Here is a 24776-nt window from a genome sequence, read left to right as displayed (position 1 = left end):
AGGACAAAGGACCCTCAGGTTTTGACCCTCTGCTCCAACATTTTATACGCTTGATCCCCAGACTTGAATCAACAGCCCATGGTGTAAGTAGTAACAAATGCCGAGGAGAGCAGGGCAAATCCTTCTGCAGCTCAGCAAGAGCCGGGACGTATTATAGGCCCACTGAAAGGACTGCATATCTACCTACCTGAGCTTCAGAGCTGGCAGCTCTTTGTGGAAACATCTGAGGCAAAGGTGAGATAAGCAGGGAGGGAGAAAGAAGGCAACAGCAGTAGTATTGAGCACTATTATCAAGTTAGTTTTTTGATGCCACTCTGTGGTAGGAGCAGCTTGGCACCAGTGGGTGCATAACCCAGCAGAATATTGCCCTGGTCAACCCCACCCCACTGCTGAATCTGTGTCACAGGCAAGCATCTGGCTTCTGGTTTTCCCCTCTGCAGTGCAAGGCATGTACCAAGAGAAAAGGGGAAGTAGACATGCCAGGGCTCTATCCAGACATTCTTCTGAGAAAGTCTACCTTCTTGTGCAGACAGAGAGATACTTCCAAGATGAGTGCAGTTTGGAGGGTTTTTCCTGCCTTTTCACTGTGACTGTAAGCCTGGAGAAGCTCCTGCTGTAAGCCTTTGCTTTAGCCTTAGATCCTTGGCACACTGGTGTATGTGAGAGATCTAAGCTAAATGAAAGACATCCAGCCGAACAGCACAGTTGCATCATATAAGTCTTACCCCCAGTTTGGATCTCTGCAACAAGATTTCTTAGAGTAGTTTGAGTGACAGGTCACTCAGAAGGCCACTGTCAAAAGTTTTAATGGGTGCTCTTGAGTTGTCTCCCCTGGCTTTCGTAGTTATGCAGTAGGCTTTGTTCTCTGCAGTTGTTCATGGCCTCTAGCCTCAAGCCATAGCATGCATGTCCTCAGTGTCAGAACACAAAAACATCAGTTGGGTGGGATGCAAAGCAATCCTGTCATTATTTAGATCACTTTGAATTCAAAAAAATTACCCCACTAAAAATTGAACCGTTATGTCTTAATGCCTGAGACAGCTCAACAAACTCAGGACCAGCTGCTACAAAATACACATGCAGCCAGTCTGCTCTGGAAACACGGGTGGAACAGTGGGTGGATGGAGGACATTCTGCTGCCTTTGTGTCCAGGAACCACTTTTTCAGGCTGTAGCATAGTCACAGCCCTGGAGACTTGATGATCTCAAAGATCCTTTCCTACCTAGTTAATTCTGTGATTCTGTGTGATTCTGTTATTCTGTGATCCCAGCCTTGAACTCATGCTGTAGTAGGTGGTTCTTACTGTTCTCTGATCATTACCAAGTCTAAGAACCATTGCCAGTTTCATTTACAAATTATGGAAATGAGGCAGAAACTAGGTGATGGACTGGCTTAAACCCAAAATCAGGACTTTTGCATTTAATGCTCAGCTAAGCAGCTCTCTTCTGTTGCCTAGAACCTTGAATGAAGATAGTCTTTAGAAGGGGAATTTACAGAGAAGAATGAAATCTGCTCTAAGAGGGAGTTCTGGTGTTAGATGGTGCAAGTTTGTGTTACAGAAAAACAAGATAATGAGGTCTTAAGTTTTTATACTGAACAAAGAAGAAGATAGGAGCTTTATGGCAAATTTATTATAGAAATAAAAAAATTGAGAAGGTTTTCAGAGGTAACGGGTAGATTTGATTCAGTAAGTCATAAGCCAAAAAATCATTTCAGAACATAAATTTGGCCCAGTGGGTGAAGTTATTAGTCAACCCTATCTGGTATTCAGACTGTGTAGTAACAAGTAGCACATGGTGATGAAATGGAATTACAGACAAAGCATGCTGTCCTTACCCAATCAGACATTCCTACACATAGCATGAAGCATTTCTTTCCAGCTCTCACTGCTGATGACCTTGTGCCTTCAACTATCAGGCTGAATTATCCTTATCTCCTGCAAAGCTATATATAGTACTTTGCTGTTGCAAAATCTGGCACCAAGAGGGGGGTTTTTTTACACATTAACCTTAGGCTGATTGTAGTGGTTGGGACTACTGGACTTTCCAACACCACAATATTCTAAAAATACCACTGAAAACCTTGACCGTTCACGTGGGAAACAACAGACACTCAGACTCTTGGAACAAGGTGTAAAGTTGGCTCTCAGGTCAGTTATGGTGTCATGATTGCAGCAAGTCATCTGGGAGCAAAGCTGAGCAAATAGAGCTGGTGGGAGATTTATTGATCAAATGAGAAGGATGATTTTGTGCCACATCTCTTGCACATCTGTACTGACAGATCCTGACACGTCCATTGCATGTGGCCAAGAGAGTCATTGGCCAGGGTCATAGATCAGAGCCAGCTATGGTGTATCCGCTGAGAAGCAGCAAAAAGAAGCCAGCAGTTTCCTTTTCCTTCTGGTGTTGATAGCTTTCTATCAGACCAAAAAAGCCAGGCTCATGCATTCCTGAAGCTGTATTTGTCTTAAGGGAACATCAATGACAAACTGTTCTTCAATATTTTTCTCCTGACTGCCTGGAAATGATGTGAAGATGCAGCTTGCAGGCAGAAATGGATGGTATTAACTAAGGGGTGTCACCACCACTTAGTGAGTTCCTTGGACCTGATGCATCTCTTTAACATTACAAGTGCTCAGTGAGTTTAAACAACTCAGTGGTAGATGCCAACTGGTCACCGAAGTGACATCTAGGCAACGACAATGCGTGCAATATCACAGCTACTGTATTCTTTGAAACATACATCTCCAAAAAATGGAACAGCCAGGAAAGAGGTAGGTAATCAGATAAAAGTTCTGACTTTTTCTTCTTTTTTCCTTTGTAATTTAACACCAGAAATACTGAATGAGAACAGTCGAAGAAATATTCATGTTGTCAGTGATATGGTTTTGAGTGGAGAAGAAAAGGACTACACAGCCAAGAAAAGAGTATCTATCATGCTAACTGGTTTTAGTATTTGTTCTCCAATTCTGCTAATGACTTGTGCCATGTCTGTCTGTTTCTATTGTCAGACCTGCTCAGTCTGGAATTGCCTTGAAGTCACTCTCAACTTGCAGATTAGGAAAGTGACAAAAGAACATACATTTTCTCAGCAAGTCACTTTTGCTGGCAGCCCTCTAGCCCAGTCGAGTCCAGAAGCTATCTGTATTTATCACTCAGGAAGAGTTGTACTGCTTCCAAAGGAGCTCTTTGCTTTTGTGCAGAAGAGCTGTCACTCCCTCAATATCAGTAAGTCTAAAGTGAGCAGCTAATATCTCCTGGCAGTGCTTCCAGGAGGCCTGGGTGCTACACAATAAAGATCATGTTTTTCCAGAAGATGAAGGGCTTTCTATTCTGGTTAACTGGGGAGACCCCTTCCTGACACTCCTTCCAAGCATGTTGGTTTTATTTTTAACTCCCTTTGCTTTAGTCTCATATTTGGTACCAGGGATAAAGCTTTTTTCCATTGCCAGCTAAAGGTGTCAATGCCTGAACACATAGATAGGCACTGATCGAGAGTCTCCAGAGCACATCACTCTGCAGCTCACAAATTTGTGGGAGTTAGGCAGTGCCAGGCATGCAAAGTTTAGATATTTAACTTTTATCCATCTTCTGTTTTGGGGCACTTAAATGCAATTCTGTAAGTCTCCAGCCAGTTACCACCTGTAGTAGTGAGCAGCAATTCCTGCCACTGAGAGATATCCCAGAATACTAGGTTGGAAGGGATCTCAAGGATCATCTGATCCAAGCTTTCTTGGCAAAAGCACAATCTATACTAAATAGTCCAGCACCCTGTCCAGCCAAATCCTAAAAGTGATCAATTCTGGGCAATTCACAGCTTCTCTAGGGACATTATTCCAATGGTTGATTGTTTGCTCTCTTTGTGAAAAATTCTACCTTGTGTCCAGTTGGAATCTCCCCAGAAGTAACTTGTACGAAATACTTCTTGTCTTTTCCATATGACTCCTTTTAAAATGGGAGTCTCTGTCTTTGAGGTGCACAGAAACAACTCTATAGTTGAACAGCCGAGCAGAGTATGTTGTTGGACTTTTATGTCTATCTCACAGTGTGTCCAACTACTACTGGGTACAGACAGACTTGCCTTGAGCCCCGTAGAACCCTAACTCCTGAACTGACCCATCATGGACCAAGGAAACAGTGCTCATTGTCATTCTACAGGCTGCTCTGACATGCATTAGGAATTACCCACCACAAATTGATCTGTTATCTGTGATCTGAAAAACAGTTATGGATTTATTCTTTTCTCTTTTGTTAAACTGTGCCAAATATTTACAGCTCAGGCTGTAAATGAACTGCAGATTTCATGCAGGGATACCTTGAATTTCACAGTTCCATGCATATGTAATGATTTCTTTTTTGTTCATCCTTCTGCCATCATGTCAGCTGTTGAGAGTTATCATTCTCTCTCTCCATGAGCTGTATAGCGTACTCCAGGAGCCACAGAGGTTGTACCTGCACTGTGCCTGCACAGGTTGTACCTGTACTGTGCTCATGGGCTCTCTCCTGCCTCCAGAGAAACAGCACAGCATCCTTGAGAAAGTGGTTTAAACACAGCCACATGCCAAATCCACTCCTGTGGTAACCACTAAACTAAAAACTTATTCCAGGCGTACATTTGGCCTTATTTGTCAGCAGTTTTTTCAAAACCTCTCTCGGCTTCAGTCTGGAGGAAGCTGGCGGCAATATGCCATCAGCAGCTGACTAGGATGACACTTGGTCCAGAAATGGGGTGAGTGAGGTTATCAGGAGGTAATTCAACATCATTGTCACCATTCGGTCACCATTTTCCCTGGCTCTGCTGCCATGGAGTTGTAGCATACGCTACACAAAATAACAACGTTATTTTAGGAAAACTATGCAATGAACTCCTGTCCTTAGTCCACCAGGCTCCCTACATGCTGATGGCTGGGATGCTAACTAACTGGAGCTTGCAGGTTTGCCATTGATGGAAAACTCAAAAGTTCACGTTTTACCAAACAATATGATACACCTCTATGGCATGGGTAAAAGACATAGTTATGCATGACCAGTATTAGCTGAATGTTCTTAGACTGTATCTGTGGAAAATTAACATTTCCCCCTGATGTGCTTGACTGGCTTCATGTCATTCCTCTGGCAAGAGAGACAGAATTACAAAAGCTTTTTTTTTCTTTTTTTCCATGTGCCATAGCCAACAATGTTGTGCGTTATTAGCCTGTAGCACAATTTCTAAAATTGGAATTTCCATTGCTTGCAAGGCAGACTAAAAGTTTTCTTTCTGGAAAGGCTGTATCTCTTTCTCTCTGCTGCCTCTCCTGTACCTCTCCGAAACATATGTTTTCAATCTTTTTCATTTATATGTAAGAAATCACTGCCAACAGATATTTTTGCTTTGCAGTTTATCTTCTACTGACCTCCTAAAAAATAAAAGAGATAAAGAGGAGAAACCAGACCAGAGATGGATTTACTGGTATGACAGGAGAGAGATGAGAAAACAAAAAGAGTAAATTCCTCAGTTCAAATGTGAGCCTGCCAGACTTCAAATCAAAACTTTGCTAAATTCCGGAAATGTTCAGGTCATTTTTCCTTTTCCTCTTTTGTGCTTCAAGATGCAGTCTGGAAGACAAAGCCAAATCATTGTGAGAAAAGCGGTTGTTCCCAGTATCTTTGGCTGGCACCAGAAGCACCAGTTCTAGGAAGTCTTCCAGATGCTTTTTATACCTTTACTCTAATTTTAGAGACAGGACATTAGGCTAATGTGAGCATGTATCCACCTTGCAAGAGGCTTCTGCAAATTGAACCCAATTAGAGCCTTTCAAGGGTCATGTGTGTCTCAGAGAAGCCCAGAATTTCAAGTGATGATCTTTAAAAGCATGGATTGCTGCTTATTTCCTCATTTAAGGGGGCCATGACATAACTGAGCTCCAAGTTAACAACTATGGGAAGCGTATGTAGAAATCAATAGTGCCTGAGTGCATGGGAAAAAAAGACAAAGACATCTCAGTTTCTAAAGCTCAGTCCAGGAGCCAAGGCTCAAATCAGATTGCTCTAAATGGTACTTACCAGCTATAACCAACAAAAAGGGATGCATTTCATGAATCAGTACCCACTTCTGTCATCGCTATGGACTTTGTTAGCTCAGTCCTCCAGTGTAACTCCCCCTCAGCCAGAGATCTTTGTCATGAGTCTGGCTGGCCTCCCAGCAACACCTACTTCCATCTGAACTGGATGCCATGAGATCCCACCCAGAGGAGTCAGGCCTCCCCGGGAACAATGAGCAATTCTTGGGAGACGCCACTGGAAGGCTGCTGCTGTGGCACGGGAAGGCCGATAACATCTCCAAGCCACAGCAGCCCTTTGTGTCGGCAGACACAAGTGGGATGTTCCTTCTTAAGCTTTCCAGATTTGGAGGAAGTGGACCTTGAAACACAATGCTCATTGAAATAGACTTTCATCTAGGGGATCTCGCAGTGTAAGTGCCTCTCGGTGATGTGCTTTCCATCTGCAGCCGAGGCCTCCTGATGCATTTCCTGTGTTTGTTCCAGAGGGACGGATGGCAGCACCTTAAAGCAGGCACAAATTGTACTGGAGGGTGGGCATTATTCTGGGCTGCTGAAAACAGTAGACATTAGTAATAGCAGTATCCTCAGGAGCCTCTGGTGGAAGTGGATGACATGTGGAATTACCTCCTCTCTCTTTTTCCCTCTCCAGAATAATAGTGCTCTCGTTATAGAAGGGTTTAAAAGCACTTTGTATCTGGCTGTGGTGATGTGATGTGCTCTGTTGTTCAGAGCTCTCTTGGAAAGGAAAGTCCACCTACGCTTATGACACTAAACAGCCCCGAAGAGCAATACTGTAACTGGGAGTGAACCGCAAGGACTGGAACACCGAGTGGCATTCCACCCTGGTTGGCAGATTGGGTGCTACAAGAAATAAGAAATGCAGTTGAGAAGGTCACTGCCACCAAGAGAAAGTCACTTCAGCTGTCACTGTGAAAGCAACTCAACCCAACAGTACTTTTCTTGTCATATAGCTACTGACCAGTCTCCAGGCTGTGGCTTTGCAGGATTTCTGGTTGTTCATGGAATCTTGTAATTAAGCCTAAGTTGGCTGCAAGTGCAAATGAGTGCTTGTGAGTCTGCCATGGGGACAAGTGCATAACTAAACATGGGAGCACAGGGACAAAATGTAGCTATTTCTGAGGAATAAATGTTCTCATAAAATCCTGTGGAATATGTCCCTTTTTCTGTTATAAGGTTCAGTGGAAAGAGATAGAAATGCATTATACTTAATTGGCATCTCTCTACCAGAAGTATTTCAGGAAGTCTCAAATGGCAAGGGGATGAAGCTGGTAAGAAGGAAACAGAAATAGTTGCTCTCTCACAAATCGGTTACTGAGTCTTAGGCCTGAGCCCAGGGCATGGATCGTGAACTGCAGGTTTTAGAAGCTGGAGATAGCTCCACTTCTCAATCATCTTGAAAGACTCATAAAGAGAGGAAAACATCCAACCAAGAAATCATTGAGGGTATGTAGAGATGGATGATATGTTGTGTGGGAGCAGGAAGTTATTACAAAAAGAGTAGTATCAGCCTCTCACAGTCCACTTTGGTTGCAAAATCTATTTTAAAACTTTCATGTCCAGAAATACTACTGACAGATCCCCTCTGTGCCGATTATTCAGGCACTCTAAAAAAAGTCCTTACTTCCATCTGCCTCTAATGACCGCATGCCATCCAGTCTGAAAGGGAGAAGGATGTCTGTTTTTACTGTTGATCCCTTGTCTGTCTCAAGCCTCAATCCAGACATCGTGAGGCTCCCAGGGCGGGCTCAGAGCCATGGAGTGAGGCCAGGCTGGGGCAGGGACACAGCAGGCAGGGCAAGGAGGCAGCGGGGCAGCCTGCCTGCCCCACAGTACTGCTGGAGAAGAGTCACTGGACCAGAACTTAAGGCAAGGGCAGAGTGAAAGGAAAATTACAAATTTCAAAGGAAATGAAAACAACAAGAAAGAAAATGAGGAAAGGGGAAAATTAAATGTTTCGTAAAGTTTTGTAATTTTTTACCAAGACAGTTCAGGGTATGCTAAACAAAGGGCATCAAGATATATATTAGAGAAATCAAAAGACTTATTGAATTATTACTGTAGTAAGAGGAAAGCAATTAAGTTCAGTGACCAAAGGAAATTTTTGCTTCAATGTTAGGAAAAATTATGGCCAGTAAGAATTTTGATAATACGGAGGATTACAATGATGCCGAAAGACTTGAGTCATGTTAGACCTTTGCTGTGAGTAATAGTAGGTAAGCCCATCCAAGAATACCATATAGAAAGTATCCTAAGAGCTGAGTGTCTGATGAACAAACAAGTGCAATGGCCACTACCCATCGATATATGTAAATGGTTATCCCCACAGTGACTTCTATTCAACATGATTTTTCATGGCCAACATTTGGGTACCATTAGGAACTTTAATGCCTCACACAGGGAGGTTGGGGGTCAATTGGTAGCCCTGAACAGGGAAAGGATGAATTTCCTTCTTGGTCTGAGTTGACTGAAGAGGGTTCCAGGCTTAAGATGAGGCCTAAGTTATTCCCATAACTACAGACAATTAAAACTAGGTGAAATAAATTCCAGCCTTGAAATCTTTCACCTGAAAGGCAGCCATGATAGAAATGGTATTAGTGTTGGGATGAATAGAACATAATAGAAACCAAACCTTTAATTTGCCAAATTTATGAGATTAAGACATTTATTTTAGAAATTAGCCGCTGCTGATGTATGTTGTTCCCTCACTTCAGAAATCAAGGGAGCAGACTGGTAAAGAATACCATATGGTAAAGACAGTCTTAATGTGACTGTGTATTTAAAGTAAAATGCATCTTCAAGATTAGCACTGTTTAGAAAGCAGTCATGTCACTCCCAAACATGTCTAACCATTTTCTGGGGTTTCCCAGATGCTCTGTGTTGAAAACAAGTGCTCTGTGTTGGAAGGGTAAAGATCTCAGACATACTTAATGTAATAATTCTTTTGATTAATTAACTTAGGCTTATTGTATTTTTCATTATTCTCACTGTATCTCTGAAAAGACACCTGTCAAAATCCCAAATCCATTCTTCTAGAAGTGACTACCAAAAAGACTTGTACTGACACTTAGGAGTGCACCTGAAACAGAGAAGGTCTGCAGAGCAAAGTGAGATTTCCTAGCAATGATTTAAAAGGAGGTGATGGAGGAATATAACATCTTATATCAGTTTTAGCATTGTTCTTTATGCATTTCCAGATTTAGCCATCCTTCCACAAACTTGCCAGACTAAACAGCTGCTTCTACTTCCCTTCACTGAATGTGATATTCAAGCATGGTGGGAATTAAACCATACAATGATCAAAATGAGACCAGTCTATTAACCAAAAGTCTAGAATGTCAGAGTAGTAAAAGAGTAAACATGATATTGTGACCTCTGGTTCCACTAGTATCTCCTACAGATTTAGCTAAATGATACCTTAAAATCACCCATCACACGGGGGCTATCATCCCTTGGCCTCTCCTTTCCTTTAGCTGAAAGCATGTCTGAATCACTTCAGGTAAAATTCAGTGACTAAGTAACACATTTCATAAACATGGATCTCAACTGCTTTTTCACATTGTTGCATCTTCAGCAATTTGCCAAAGCATCTGAACCTACCAGCCAGCAGGAGATCTGCAAAGCAATGCAGTGGGACAAGTTAGTCACAGCATCTCTTGGCTGCCCAGGACTGGGCAGGCAGTGAATAAGCACCATAATACCAAATGTGGGTGTCATTAAATAAAGTATGTCAATATAACTACAGTCTAAATATTATAAGCCCAAAGCAGCTTAAGTTCCTAACTGCCTCCACAGACACACAAATCCATCATTAAAATCTGAAAAAACCTAGCTCTGCCGTTGGTTAAGTCTGGAGTTGCTTAAATTCTTCATGATACTTGTGTTCCTCATGGGGCATGAGTTGAAACACCAGGGAGGGGATAAGAGGGGATGTGGGGGTGTGTAGCACAGTGGCAGCAGGATGAGCTCCTGGGAAGAGGCAGAGACTGAGGCAGATTTTGGAGCAAGGCTCACTTTCCTCTGTGGCTGTTCCAGCCAATTAATTAAGCTCTGCTGCTTTTTGTCCCTTCTGTCTTTTTGTCCCTGGTTGCTGCACTGGAAGAAGATGAGGGGAAGAACTTTAATGGGCTTTTCAGTGTCCTCCTCCTTTCTGTCCTTCCACCTACATCCCCACTCAGTGCTCCCCATATCTTTGGAGACAGCTTTCCTATCTGACTCAAGAAGAATTGCGAGCACCTCCCCATTGACCTCCTCCCAGCTGGCTGCAGTGTTTCTGGTTATCTCTTTTCCTCTGTGTATTCAGCATACATAGGTTTAACAAAACTCATGGTGTTCAGTTAAATATACAATTTTTCTTCAGCTCTCCAGGAGGCTGGTTTTGTGCTTCATTTTGTTCCCCGCATCCCTATTCCTGAGCCAATAAAGGAACTGGCTTTTCAACACAGTGTGCTTTTAAGGAGGTCATCCTCAAGTTGACAACATTTCATCTAGCATTAATTTAACATTTAACTCATTGATAAAACCTGTTACAAAAAAGTCTGCAGAGGGAATACACACTAAAGCACTGATAATGAAAATTTCTTCTTTAAACTGGGATACCTGGGAACAAGCCCACAGAGCCAACAAGGCCACATCCCAGGTTCACTGCCAAATATCAGTGACTGTGTCCCCAAAAGTGCCTTCTAGGCTGACCCTGTGCCCTTGAGTGCCGTGTTCCCTGGCAGCCAGAGCTCAGGAACAGCAGGGCCCCTCAGGGTCCCTGGCTGCAGCGTGCCCGCCGCCCGTGATGCACGCACCCAGCTGCAGTAGGCCAGGGGGGTTTGGTGAGTCTCTGAGCAGCCCCAGGAGCTTTGCCTTGCATACAAAATAAAAAAAAAAGGGACAGAAAAAAATACAGATAGGGGTTTGGAGTCCCTAATCAGCAATGATTGCTTCCTGTGCAGAAGTCAGCTGTTTCCATACAATAGCCAAGCTGTTCAGGCTCCAGGCACCATCCCAAGGTCATCACTTCTCTATTGTTGCTCCCCACCCCCATGGAAAATTCCTGTACTCTTTTATGTATATAATCATGTTTGGTTTGGGGTTTTTTTGTTGTTGTTATTGGTTTTTGGTTTGGGTTTGGGTTTTTTTTAGCTTGGAAAACTCACTCCTGCCTCTCGTGGTTGTGGAGGGGTTCAGCACTTGGCTCTGACCTGAACTTGGCTTTTCAGAGCTTTTGTTTGCTCTGCATCAACACTGCGTAATGTGCTTCTTTTCTCAACAATTTTTTAAGGTTTTCAAGCAAAATACTTATCTGCACTGAGTTCTGTGGAGGATGTAAATCACATTCAAATCTGACATATTTTTTCCAGCTTGCTTTTCTAGGAATTCCTGTGTGAAATTGCCCTCTGAGACAAGTGAGAAATGAGGCCATGTAAGTTACTAGATATTGTTCCCTTATAAAATGTTTATTTCCTTACACACATAAACCCCTTGCCCTTTTATATCTACCTAGGGGAAACCCTGTGGAAGGAAATATTTCATCCTAAGAAGCCATCAAGATATCATTGCATTGGTTCATTTTGAGACTTGGCGAACAAAATTCTACACCCTTTAGAATTCAGAAGTCCTGTAGAAAAATACTCATTTTGAGCAGTTTGTTGGATTTCCCAGAATTCTCCCAAATCCCTTTCATTCAGCCAGAGCTGATCCTGGGCAATGCTAAGCAATTTCTTAAAAACTACTGCCTTTTATTTGTTGCTGCTGGCATTAATTGGACACAGCAAATTTAGCTCTTTGCAAATTTGGTACCATGTAGTCCAGTCTGCAGCTTTTAGAAGCATTGATTAATTGACTAAAAATTTATCTAGGCATGTGTAGTTTACTAAGCAGAACCAGAGAAAAGTGGTGGATTTCAGGAAGGCTGATTTGCTCACACCCTGTGCTGTGCAGTAATGCCAAATGGAAACAGTTTATTGCCATACCTGCAGTGGGAGCTCTGCCTGATGTTGGCTTCTCAGGTGGTTCAGTGGTGATTGTGGTCTCATGACATCTTCTCTGGTGTCACTGCTAATAAAACAATTGTGCTACTCAGTGTGTGGCTTACTCAAAATTTAGGACAACTCAGTGCTTTAACATGCAACAATTGATGGAGACCAAGTCAGACAAAAACTCTGCATTTATTTATGAAAAATGTTTTTTCCTGATATATGCTTTTTTTTTTTTTTTCCCAAATGAGCATGGTCTTGGTTGTCCCTACTGCTTGCTGAAGTAAGCAAGTCTAAACCACAGCAGGCACCCCACTGTGTCTGGGTTTGGGGGTGAGGGTATTTACCTGGATATACATACTCCTTTCAACCCATAGGCTATTAGTGCTTGTAACTCATCCTTTAATTTCTCTCTGGGTGATTTTTTGTAGTTTGTGCTTCTCAAGTTCCCACAGGAGCTCAGAAATCTCCTGCTAAGCTGCCAGCCAAGTTCATGAATATTTGTGCCTCTCAGACTCCTCTTCAACAGAGTATAGCCAGACAGGCTTCATAGTTCTGCTGGGAACAATCACTGTTAGAACACTTCTGTTTGAAGGCTTCTTCCCAGTTCTATGGGCTCTGATTATGTCTTTTCCAGTACATTATTGCACTGTAATAGTTTCTTTGGGGCCATTTCTAGCTCTTGAATAGATGATCATGCTATCATTAGGCAAGATACCACAAAACCCCTTTCTGATAATTGTGTCACTTTGAAAATCCTGAGTTGCTGTTAAATGTGAAACCTGTGTAGTGCACAGACAGCAAAAATGTTATAAGCTTTTTAGCTTCTGTGAATAGATTTTTTTACTACTTGAGGTTATTTGAATTAAAAGAAAGTTTTCTGGTTGCTTTATCATGTTAGCACAGATTCAAAATGACAGGTAGAAACTTAGGTGCAAAAGGCTGCGGAGATTGACATATGGCAGTGTACAAAGCCCTCTTACCCTTTCTCTGATGACTGTCACTGATATTAAGTGTCAGTAGGATTGTACTTCTACTACACACAGCTTTTAATTCAAGTCCTTTTTTTCAGATTTCTCACAAAAATTCAGCTAGAAAAGACTTTTCTTTCTTAAAGATGATTTTTCATATTTGCATTTAGTGCCATAGCAGAACATCCAAGCCCTTTCTGCTAAGTGTGGTATTCTTTGTCAATACTGGGTGTCTGCATTCTTAAAGTTTACTTGTTGCTGTTTTCCAGAAACTGTCCAGTCCTCAGTTGCCCTCAATGGGACTTCATACAAGTTTCTCTACAACCTCTATAGCAATGGCTCAGAGCATTACGATTGTTAACAACACAGTCCTAGTATTTCATATAGCAATGGCTGGCATTGATTCTTAATGGAAACAGTGACTGTACATCTTCAAATATTGTAGTACAAAAGCATTGTCAAATAATGTTTTAGAATTGTGAAAGAAAATGAGAAATTTCAGTGAGATGTATAAAGTACTCAAGGAAAGAGGCTGTAACATCAATAATTTGGAATACACAGAAGATGAACTTAAATTGCTCTTTGCCCTCATATGTTATTATATGCTGTAATAACGTTTCTGAAATTAATGAACAGATTTACTTCCTCACCTGTGCTGTGAGGGAGCAGCATCTGTGTTGCTATTTCCCAAATAGGTTAATAGGTAATATTCTAATATTTTTGTGTGTTTATCTTCTCTTCCTAGGTCTCATTTATACCTTTGAAGTGGATGGTTCCTTACTGCCATGATCCAATTCCTAGTTTTTAAAAGTCTTCCAGTTACTTACATTTTCATGCTCAAAATTGCTGTGGTAGAGGTGAAGAATCTTGGAATAATGACTATGACACAACTTTTAAAAATCCCTCAAGTTAATTACATTCCTGGAGAGCTGGAGTAATAACAGGAATACTCCGAGTTGCAATAAAAATGTAAGAAGATTTTTAGAAGGGCATAATTCACTTTTTCACTACAGTCTGTTTTGAATTATCAAAGGCAAGAGAGAGAGAGAGGGAAGGGGAGCAGAAATGAGATAACTCACGTGAAGAAATAGCGCAGGAAATACAAACCATATGAATGCCAGACTATGAAAACACACCGACATTTTCACCTTCAAAAAGCTTGTAAGCACATTTCCACAGAGAGCAGGGATACCTGGAAGCAGCAGTTGGTCACTTGGGGCCCAGCACATGGGGCTTTCCCCGTCCCTGGCTGAGCCCAAGACACGGCACCACCCCTACACTGCTGGGGTAAGGTGGGAACTGGTCACAGGTGTGTGAGGGTGGCTGTGCCAGGGGAGCCTGGCAGGTGCCCTCCAGGCAGGCTGTCCCTGCCCAGGTGAGGCTGTGGCACAGGATGGCATTTTCTACACATGTGGAACTGGGCAGCCCTGGTGGATGCGAGCGCTCTGCGGCGCACTGGGACTTTCCTGTGCAGCATCCGCCACCGCCTGGGAACTGGGCACAGATGTTTCCCCCCACTGCCAGAGAGGATGGGACCTCACCTTGTGACAGGAAGGTGCACAGGACAGGTCTGTGCAAACACACAGGTCCTGTGGAATAGCTGGAGCCAGGCAGTTGCACATAGAACCCTGATACACATTGTAGGATTCAGAGTGTGGAGGTCCCGAGCAGTAGCTGGACTTCTCGACTGCTAACTAAAGGCTTTTGTTTCTGAGGTTGTAGCAACTGAGCACTATTTAAGAAAGGAAGATAGAGCTAAGCTTACTGGTGACGTGATTTTAGGCAGCAATTTTGGTGTGCGCCTTGTCTATTTTTTGGCATTCAAAAAATAGCATAGAGGAGTATTCTGGATGCTTCTCTTTACCTTCTGCTTTCCAGGAACCCCAATGCTTAGATGAGTTCCTGTTGACACTTTATACAAATCACAGTTTTTTCTCCCTTGGCCTGTGACTCTTGTACAAAAGAATCTTCTTTTATACACCTAAAAATAAAGAACACTAACAAAATGCTCTGATCAAAGTAATTCATTCATCAGCAGAATGATTTTTGCATGCTGCTACTTTGTATGTGAGAACCATTACCCAAGGAGAGAGACTGTGAATAGATGTAGTGTTTACATAGTACCAAAGTATAAGGTTGCTCCTTGTGGATAAAACAGAAGTGAACCCTCATGATACACTAACATGTGCGTGGTAGCCAATGACACATCACTGCTGCCTACATTAGCACAGCAAAGATGCTTTGTTCTCTGATGTCATGAGTTTCAAATCCCAGCTGGGAATTTACTGACTAAGCCTCAGTGAGCTGCTGTGACTTCCCTCCCAAAAGGAGAAGAGGAATAAAATAGAACAGCTTTCTGCTTTTGATTTCACTTCAGAAATACTGCTAAGCACTAGGAGTTATTTCCCTGTTGGTACCAAAATATTATTACAGTTCTTGATGACAAGAGCTACATAGACCCGTCAGTGAAGAAAAGGCTCATTAGCCACCTCAGGACAAGACATAATTGCAATTCTTCTGAAGTCAGATATATAAACCACAGATTAAATCCTCATTCAAATAAAATTCCCACCACAAATTGGAACTGGTAATTGCTCACCATTTCTCTGTGGCAGGGCACTTGTTCCCCTGCACAAATATAGACTGAGAAATTCCCCTTTTACTGTCTGGTAGCCACTTCTTTAACTCTCATGTTTCTTCAAGCTCTTGTCATTAAGTAATGGCACAACATATATAGCACATGGGAGGTGTTAGAACATACAAGCTTTGTACAGATGCTCACAGAAAAAAAACTAATTTTTCTGTTTGTGAGATGAGGGTAGTGCAAGTGTGCCACCAGAGCCGAGCCTAGCAAACCCTCTACAGGAAGTTCTTCATGCTGTGAACTAAAACAGTTGAGGACAGAGGCCTGGACTGTTGCCGTCACTTGTTGTGACTTTTTTGAGTGATGATCCCAAGTGTTCTGTAATGGTTGAAGCATTATCCTCACTGCATTCCTAGAAAACAGGCATTGTTACTTCATTGTTCATGTGGAACCTGAGTCACAGAAATATTGTGACTTGTACATGGTCACAGAGGAAGGAGTCCAGAAGAGGGAAAAAAGGTGTAACCAGTGACGTAAATTCTCCGCCTTTTCTTCCTAGTTATTCACTGCATGGTCTTGGGCACTTTCTATATACTGACATGCCACAGAAGTGCTTTAAAGCTTTGCTTGTGTGTGGACAGCAGACAAAGACACCTGGATGGAAAGGATAACTTAACTACTCCTTATTGCTGCAGTCAAGAAGCATGGGCTGAAGTCATGTGCACCTGGGTGAGGCAAGGTTTGTAGAAGCCTGGCTTCCCAGAGGGGTGTCAAGAGAGTGAGTGCCAGTACGGCTTTTCCTGCAGAAGCAGTCAGACTCATTCCACAAAAACAGTGTGAAAAAGGGAAAAGTGGGTGCTGGGGGGAGAAAACAGATTAAGCAGTCCCAGAGGGTGAAAACATTCAAAAATCATGACTCCTGTGTTCTGTCACATTTCTTTTCCCAGAGTGAGGGACAAGTAGGAGACAAAAATCTCCATCTGGTCCCCAGGGATAGACATGTCTGAAAAAGCTCAAAACTAAGGGAAGATTTGAAACAAGATGAGGCTCTGAAGTGGAAGACTGACAAATCTGGGTGAAAATAAGGATTGGAGGACAGTGTGAGAGAACTAAGGAAAAATAATGAGAAATAATTAAAAAATTATTATAATTGATCTAGTGAGTTACTGATGTCCACTGGATCAGCCAGAAAAAGTGAAAAGTAAAAAAGTATTTTCTCATTTTTTACTCTAGAAAAAGCAATGAGAACTTATTTATTTCAGGTACAGGAAGAAAGGAGTCTTTTGCTGTTGCAGAGATTGTAGCACATCAGATGAGGGGGTTATGAAAGTTCAAACACACACAAAATTTGTCAGCTTCCTCACTGCCCATTTTGGAGCTAAGTGCACACCATGCTAGATGTACACACAGGGGTGTTGCAGGAAAAGTGCAATGGTTGTGTTTAAAATAGCACCAACCCTTCCTATCTTACCGGCATTGACTACAGGGGCAGGCACACCCACCCAGGCCTGCTTGGTGCTTTAAATATTTTACTGGTCTGACTATTTAGATTAGAGATGGAATTTCTTTTTAACTGGAATTACCGTGGGAGTGAAAGCCGTCAGGTAGAGGCCACTGTACAGGCATAAAAATATGACCATATTAATGGCCATTCAACATTCCTTTCAGTTTCCATATGGAATTAGGCAAAGCAGTATAAAACAATACTGTATTTCTAACCGATGCAAGAGCAGAGACTGCTGTATTATTTTAAGTTCATCAGGCAGCAGTTAGATTTTCTGGATTTATCACTATACATGGATGGAAATGTCTGTTACACCTTCATTAAAGCTAGGCTTGCTCACAGCAGCTGAGGGTATAAACTGTGTCTGACCATACTTTTCAACCCATGTCCAAAGCCAGGCTTATCTTGCATGTTTACTCCAACCTGAACATTTAATCTGGCTGTCGTCTCTCTGGTGACTGTGGACTACCTCTAGATTACTCCTTTGGCAGAAAAAAATAGTCAAAACTGATGATCCAATTGCAGTGAATTTAATTCAGTTGCACCATTACTGAGTAAAGGCTGACCAGTCATTACTAATGTCATCATTTCTATCTCAAAGCAGACCTTTGTGAGACCTTTGTAAGATTTGCTGAGTGTTTCACACACAGCGCACGACCCTTGCAGACACATTCTGGGATGGACTGTACCTGCCCAGACAAACCCCTACAGGGGCAGTGTCACACCTGGCCATGGCCTGCTCCAGGGATCTTTGTGGCAGGAGGAAGACGATGGCAGCAGAAACACAGAGCCTTGGGCTGTGAGGGTCCTCTCTCAGGAAAGGGGGAAGAGGAGCTGTGCAGCACTAGAGCTGGGGGCTGCAGGGAGGGACCTGATGCTGCTGGTGCCAGTGCCAGCATGGGAGGCAGTGGTGGCCTCTTCTCTAGATTGTCCTGCCCCTTCTGGCATTCCTTTCCCATATTCCCAAAATGTAACCTCAGATCCCAAACACTCTCAGCCTTGCTTTCCAGGTGCCCTTTGCTACAGGGCTGGGCCCTTTGCTGACTCCCCGCTCTTCCCAGCTGAGGAGCAGCTCTGGTGGCTGCTGGCCACCTGAATCATAGAATGACAGAATGGTTCGGGTTGGAAGGGACCTTAAAGATCTCATTCCAACCCCCCTGCCATGGTCAGTGACATCTTCCACTAGACCAGGTTGCCTAAAGCTTTCAGGATTGAGACACCCAGAACTTCTCTGGGCAACCTGTTCCAATGCCTTGCTACTCTCACAGTGAAGAACTTTCTCCTAATATCTAATCTAAACCTACTATCTTTCAGTTTGAGGCTGTTCTTCCTTGCTGTCTCACCAAATGTTTTTCTTAAGAGTCCCTCTCCAGCTTTCCTGTGGCTCTTTTTAGCTAATGTGTGTGGAGTGAATCCCAGGCAGACAGGGGAGGAGGCTGGTACTTGAGAAGGAGGCTTCCATAGAGCAAAGGGATCCAGTCCCCACCACACTGCCATCCGCTTGGGGCAAGAAAGAATATGATCCTGCTTGGGGTGCAGTGGAAGCAGGCATCAGGGGATCTCTTCAGGTTTATTACTGTTTTATTACTTTATAAGTCACTAAGTGAGGTCTATGCATCTGGCCTAAGCCTGACCCACAGTATTTTGTGTGTGGTATCTGAATTGTGTTGTCCAGCGGGCAATCTGCCTCTGGCATCATGCATGGAGGGAAAGGGCTGTTCTTCCCTCTGCATACCACAGTTGTAAGCATATGTTCGGGTGAAGGGAATATCTGACGGAGCTGGGTTACCAAACTTAGCAGTAAACCTGTGCCAGCACATTGAAATTAACTGTGTCATTCTCTTTTAAAAATAGGAGAGGGAGAATCAGTGCTGACTTGAACTGGGTCCTGAAAAAATGTATGCATGACATTCTCTGCTGCACAAGCTGTCCTGCAAGCTCAGCAGAACCAATTGCCCACTGCATTTATGGACAGACAACAGCAGCTTTTCTGACTCCTGCCAGCACAGGGCTTTTTTCCTCTTCACATCTTTTATCTCCAGTGGAGACACTGGACCAGGAGGAAGGCCTCAGCCACAGCCAGCATTTGATCTTGTGTGCTGCTCTGAGCATGGACAAGGTTTTCCTTGAGGAGCCACAAACCAGGTTGTACTCACACTGCAGAAATCATGGAGGCAAGAACACAGAGCTTCTCTCTGCCCAACTGTGAAGATGAATGCAAAGGGTGTCTTCATTCCACGTGTGCCTCCTACATTATCCTAATGGGTTGTCAAGGAAAAACACCAGTGCCTGAATGAAAAAAAAATATGCTTACACACCTCTTTAATCCATTCCCAACCAAACACCCATCATTTATTGCAGCCAGCAGTACACACAATTAAAGGGTTTATTTTTGTGTGTTAAACTATCTCTCCATAATTATGTGGTGTTTATGAAGTGCAGAATTTCTCTGTGTTTGAAGAAGTGAGGGATCTGCCATCTTCTCCATTTCCTGCTATATCACCTACATTTTCCTTTCTGTCCACACATCATTAGCTGCCTCCCTCCTACCAGACAACCAGCTCCATTAAGATAATTTTTGAAAGAAAAAAGCAAAGATAAAGCTGCTTGTGAAGTATCTTCACAGACACTAGGAGAGGTGTCTGACAAGACACCATTTGTTACTCTGTCATCTTCCTCATCTCTAAGTCTAGGACACCTTGAAATAAAAAGTAATTACGTGAAAAAGAGTTTAGAACCAGGAAAGAACTTTACAAATGTTTACTATTTTGCTGTCAAGCAGTGACAGAAATTTTAATTAGAATTCCTATATATCACTATAGAAAAAGAGACGGTAGTAACTATATTTCAGAGTGATAGGAGAACCCTGCAGTTTTCTCCAATCTTCATTCCGTTCCTCCTTCTCTATAGACACAGTCTTAAGCTGCCCCATGGGAAATTTATGTTGGATGTTGGGAAGAAGTTTTTTATGGAAAGAGTGATAAAGTACTGGAATGGTGGAACAGGGAGATGGTAGAATCATCATCCCTGGATGTGTTTAAAAAGAGATTGGAGTGGCACTTGGTGCTATGGTTTAGTTGAGGTGTTAGGGCATGGGTTGGAGCCAATGATCTCAAAGGTCTCTTCCAACCCAGTGATTCTGTGATTCTGTGATTCTGTGATAGGATGCTGGCAGGAGGATGAATTCATACTATCAAACAGAAATTGAAGCTGTGAAAAAAAGAACCAAAACCCACAAAATTTAGAAATGAAAGGACTATTATAAAAAAAAAGTCAATAGTTAGTTTGGTACTTACACAATCCTTAAAAAAATTTCATCACAGTCTTTTGCAAAATAAATGCTAGTGATGTCTGCTTTACATTTATCCAAGTGATTCATAAAGCTGTCCATTAGGATTCCTGGGTTTATTTTATGCCACTTATTTGCAAAATGTTTAAATGGAGACATTTCGATTTAAATGCAACAGCAGCAAAATACAAAAATAGAAGGGATAACAGGAAAAAGCCCAGCATTTGATTTTAGATAACAATTAAATAGAAATAAGTTAACTTTGCATCTTACATTACAAAGGAAAGCAAAATAGATGAAGATATGCGTATCTTCTGATCTTTACAGATATTAGTCCTATTTTATTACAGCCTTTTAAGTGGTTATTTTCCTCTTAGTCTTAACAACTAACTATAAAGTTATGAAATCTGCACATCACTGATTTGTTTGCTGCTACCAGCTCTGACAGGAGTTTTCAGCCCATGGATCACCTGCAATTTTTTGTTTAAAATGCTGTTGCTTCTTTGTCTTGTGCGACTTTGTACATCATGATTCCCAAGTAATTTATTTTCCTAGCAGGAACCACACAAACTTGTCATACTTGAGAAAAGAATTGTTTTGTTTACAAAACCCTTTCTAAAAGAGTAATTTAAATTTGACCTAGTAAAATATCAAATGTTTTCTTATTTGTCAGCAATGGAATTCTTCTTGTCAAGTTATGCAGCCATCAGGACAGCTAAGAAGTAGCATGCCTCAGTGTTATTTAATGGCAATTATTTATTAGTACTGTGGCTGCAATATTGTCCCTGGAGGCTTCCTATAATCGAAGTCGCCACTTTCAACAGCTTAATCACTTGAAGCTCCTTTGATACAAAATTGTGTTATTTCCTAATTAACTGGAAAGGGATGCAAGTATTTCATATTTCTCTTTGACAAAAACAACAGAAGTGTCCCTCATGTTAGATACATTTCTGTGGAGTAAGTAAAGCAGTGGTATGGGATCCCCTGTAACATCACACAGTTCTCTGATTACCTCACCACAGAAAGCCTGGATGGGGCAGAGAAACCCATTGCTGGCCCAAGGAGCACTGGTTTTCGGAACATTACTCTGCTGCTCCTCATGCACACACACGAGCTGGAGTGAACTTCACTGAAGCCATCTGGGATCCCAGTGAGCAGCTATAAGGCAAGTATTTCCTGTGATCGTGTCATTTCTGTGACACAGCTGCAATTTCTGCCCAGGAGAGTTTTCCCAGGCCCTTTTTTCTTGCCAGAAAAGAAAAACAAGGCAAACTGTGAAATTGCTGGCTGCCTTTCTACCACAACCTTTTTATATAACTAATTTTCAAGCTTTTCCAGGCTTTTTAAGGTGTCCATCCACAGTCTTCAAGTAGGTAAAAAACCTTTTATCAGTTACCAGCAAAATTACAGTTGGACTTGATGATCTTAAAGACCTTTCCAACATAAATGATTCTTTCCTTCTATGAAAGCAACACTTCTGATGATATGATTTCAATAGAAGAGTGCACTTTTGCTACACACAGTGCTGACTTTATGCAGTGCTTTTGCATCATGGGTTAAAAATGTGTGGAGACCAGCTACTTAAACATGGGTTAGAAATGCTAAACATTGTCTGGGATCATTAAATAATATTATTACAAAAGCTACTCTTTCAGCTGGGATAGGAAAGAGCCATGTAGGTGAATATATTTTTCTCCTTTATCTTGTCATTTCTCTCATTATTTTCTCTTATGAATATTCATTTATCATGATTTTGGCTTGGCTCGTTGAATCGGTATTTGCCTGAATGCAAAGTGGACGGAAAAATTGCCAGCTTATAGGAAGGTATTTGCTTTAGTTTTACCAGTGTCACAAGATAAAGAATATCATAGAATCAAGTCCTTAAGCCCTGCTTTCCAGATAAGAGGAGCCTGCTTGCCATAGGAAAGCCTGTTTTACCAGCTCAGCTACACCTTTTCTCACTTCTTTCTTCATTATCTCTATCTAACCAAATTAAAGAGGACAGAGATGAATAAAACAAAAAGCACATACAGGCCAATGGAGACCCTTGAATATCACTTGCATCTGAAATTAATTTACTCTGGCTGCCTGAGAGTGTTTACCCACTTGGGGAGCAGGAAAAGCACCATGTCTTACCTAGCTAAGCAAGACTGAAGAACACAGCTCACATGCAAAGCACGTGCAGTGAATCTATTCACTGCTATTTTAGCAGCACCTGGAGGAATCAGTGGGACTGGGATCCTGATGTGCTGTACCAACACTGAGCACAGGTACCCTCCACCAGCAAGAGCTCACAGGCTAATGAGGCAAGAGAAACAAAGGCAGGAGGCTACACACAAAGGGGGGTTGTACTAGATGATCTTTAAAGGTCCCCTCCAACCCAAACTATCCTAAAAGCCTATGAAAACCCAGTGTAAGCCTGAGCCACAGTTCTGTTTCAGTCTCAGGGATTGCAGACCTGAGTGAGGAAGTGTTGTTAAGTGTTGGCCTTCCTCCCATGGTCCCACACCTAATGTAAAGCTGCAGAGAGCTCTGTCCCTGATGTACCACAGCTCCACACCACAGATAGTATTATCTATGCAGCTCTTCTTCAGCACAAGAAAAGTCTGAAAAGTCCAATGTGTTAAACATGAAAGCAACACACTACTTCAACATTTTTTATCAAGGCTGCCACCAGAAAAAAAGTAATAGGGTTCAGCTTAGCCCATGTGTATCCTGACTCTCAAATGATGAAAAGAGGTCTGAATAACCATGTGACTGCCAGAGGGGCCTGCTACCACAAAAAAACAGACAGCAACCATATCCATCAAAGCACAGGTCAATGACCTTTTGCTTACTGTGAGCTCAAAGCCCACTTGAACTTTATATATTTTTTAAAATCAGCTGGTGGTTGAACATATGTTGCAAAAACAGCACATCAAAGTGCCACCTTAGACCTCCAGTGTCCATAAACTTTCCATGACAACAGCAGAGGAAGCTGTCTCCTGGCAGTGCACATTAAGTTCCTGTAGAGTTCAGGCCTGACTTTTCTAGTGCTTAGGTCATACACCATGATCTGTTTTAGGTAAAACCTACCCACACCACAGTGGATATACCAAAAAATATTAATGTAAGCATTCACAGTGCAGAAAAAAAAATTGCTTCAGTTCAAGCAGAACAACAAACAACAGTCAGCCAAGGACAAGGGAAAGGACAGCGAGTTCATTTGGCTACCCATCAAGGCCTTAGTGTAATTACACAGTGAGATCTTGCTGTGTTATTGTGTGTTCATTAAGCTGAGTTTGGGTTTATGTTGTTGGATTTGATACAAATTTGTGGGCATAATAGCATAATTAAATTAAGAAATTAATTTATGTAAATACAAATAGAAGTTCATTGTATTGTTATTGCTCCTGTTACCACATTTGGAACTTTGCTATTTTGGCCAGATTTCCTTGCATTGCTCATTCTCAAAATCTTCTACAGTGGGTTTTTTGGTCAAAAAGATAAAATCTCATCCCCTTTGCAGAGCTCTGCATTTAATAGGTGCAAGTTCTCAAAATCTGAGTTCTGCTTTTTTGAGGGATGTGACAAATTGCTATAGATGAAGATGCCTAAACAGATGAGATGGCACTAAACACATCACTGAGGCTTGCAGGGTTTTGATGATGGAGTGTCACATGCTGCCAAGCTGTCTCTAAACAAAATCATTTATACAATAATAGCAGCTGAGATGTGAAACACAGAGTAAACAGCTTGTTGTTTTGAGGTATTTTTTCTTCTAAAGATTTAATACAAAAAGAGAAATCTGTTGAAAAAGTAGAATAAAATGTTCGTGCAATGTTGTTTTTCCCTTTGAATGGAAGAGTAGAAAGATAGGGAAACACATTTCAAGCTTTCACTAGTGCCGATGAAATGCATTAAAATCAGACCAAAAATCAAGATAAGAGTTTTCAGATCCCATTCTGTTTAGAGAAGTTACAAGGAAAAACTTACTATGAAGGCATTACAAAGATTATCTTCTTGCATAAAATATTTAATTTTATTGTGTTTGTAGATTGAATGCCTAATTTTGCCTATCATGATAAAGTACTGAGTAGTAGTAGTACATAAGACTAGTAGAAAATCTGGTATCATACCAGTATTACTCTCAAACCTTAAGACTGAGCTAACCTCCTTGCAGTGTAAATACAGAGATATCCTTTTCCTGATAATTTTCTAGAGATGTATTTCTTCTCTGTACTCATTACAGCATTGTCTATGAACGCTAAGGCTGTAACAAGAACTGGCTGAATGGCACAGCTCAAAGTCTGTGATCAGCACAGCAGAATCCAGATGGAGGCCTGTAGTCTGTAGCATTTCCCAGGGATCAACAGCGGGTCCAGTCTTATTCAACTTGTCCTGTTCAACCTGTCCTATTCAACA

General features: G+C 41.9%; 1 long non-coding RNA gene across 4 annotated transcripts; it reads left to right on the top strand.

Annotated features, from left to right (window-relative positions):
• Positions 1-2246: 2246 nt before the first annotated feature.
• On the top strand, positions 2247-24334 carry LOC141728559 (uncharacterized). 4 transcript variants are annotated; one of them, XR_012579627.1, is made up of 4 exons: positions 2247-2773; positions 11410-11471; positions 13741-13964; positions 21395-24334. It is a non-coding gene; the product is annotated as an uncharacterized LOC141728559 (long non-coding RNA). The 4 variants fall into 4 exon arrangements; XR_012579626.1 differs by lacking the exon at positions 21395-24334 and adding an exon at positions 18938-21383; XR_012579628.1 differs by lacking the exon at positions 21395-24334 and adding an exon at positions 16139-18930.
• The last annotated feature ends 442 nt before the right edge of the window (positions 24335-24776 follow it).

Source organism: Zonotrichia albicollis, chromosome 3 (assembly GCF_047830755.1).
Source record: "Zonotrichia albicollis isolate bZonAlb1 chromosome 3, bZonAlb1.hap1, whole genome shotgun sequence".
Taxonomy (NCBI): Eukaryota; Metazoa; Chordata; class Aves; order Passeriformes; family Passerellidae; genus Zonotrichia; species Zonotrichia albicollis.
Note: the sequence above shows the minus strand (reverse complement) of the source record. Positions and strands in the feature narration are given on the sequence as shown.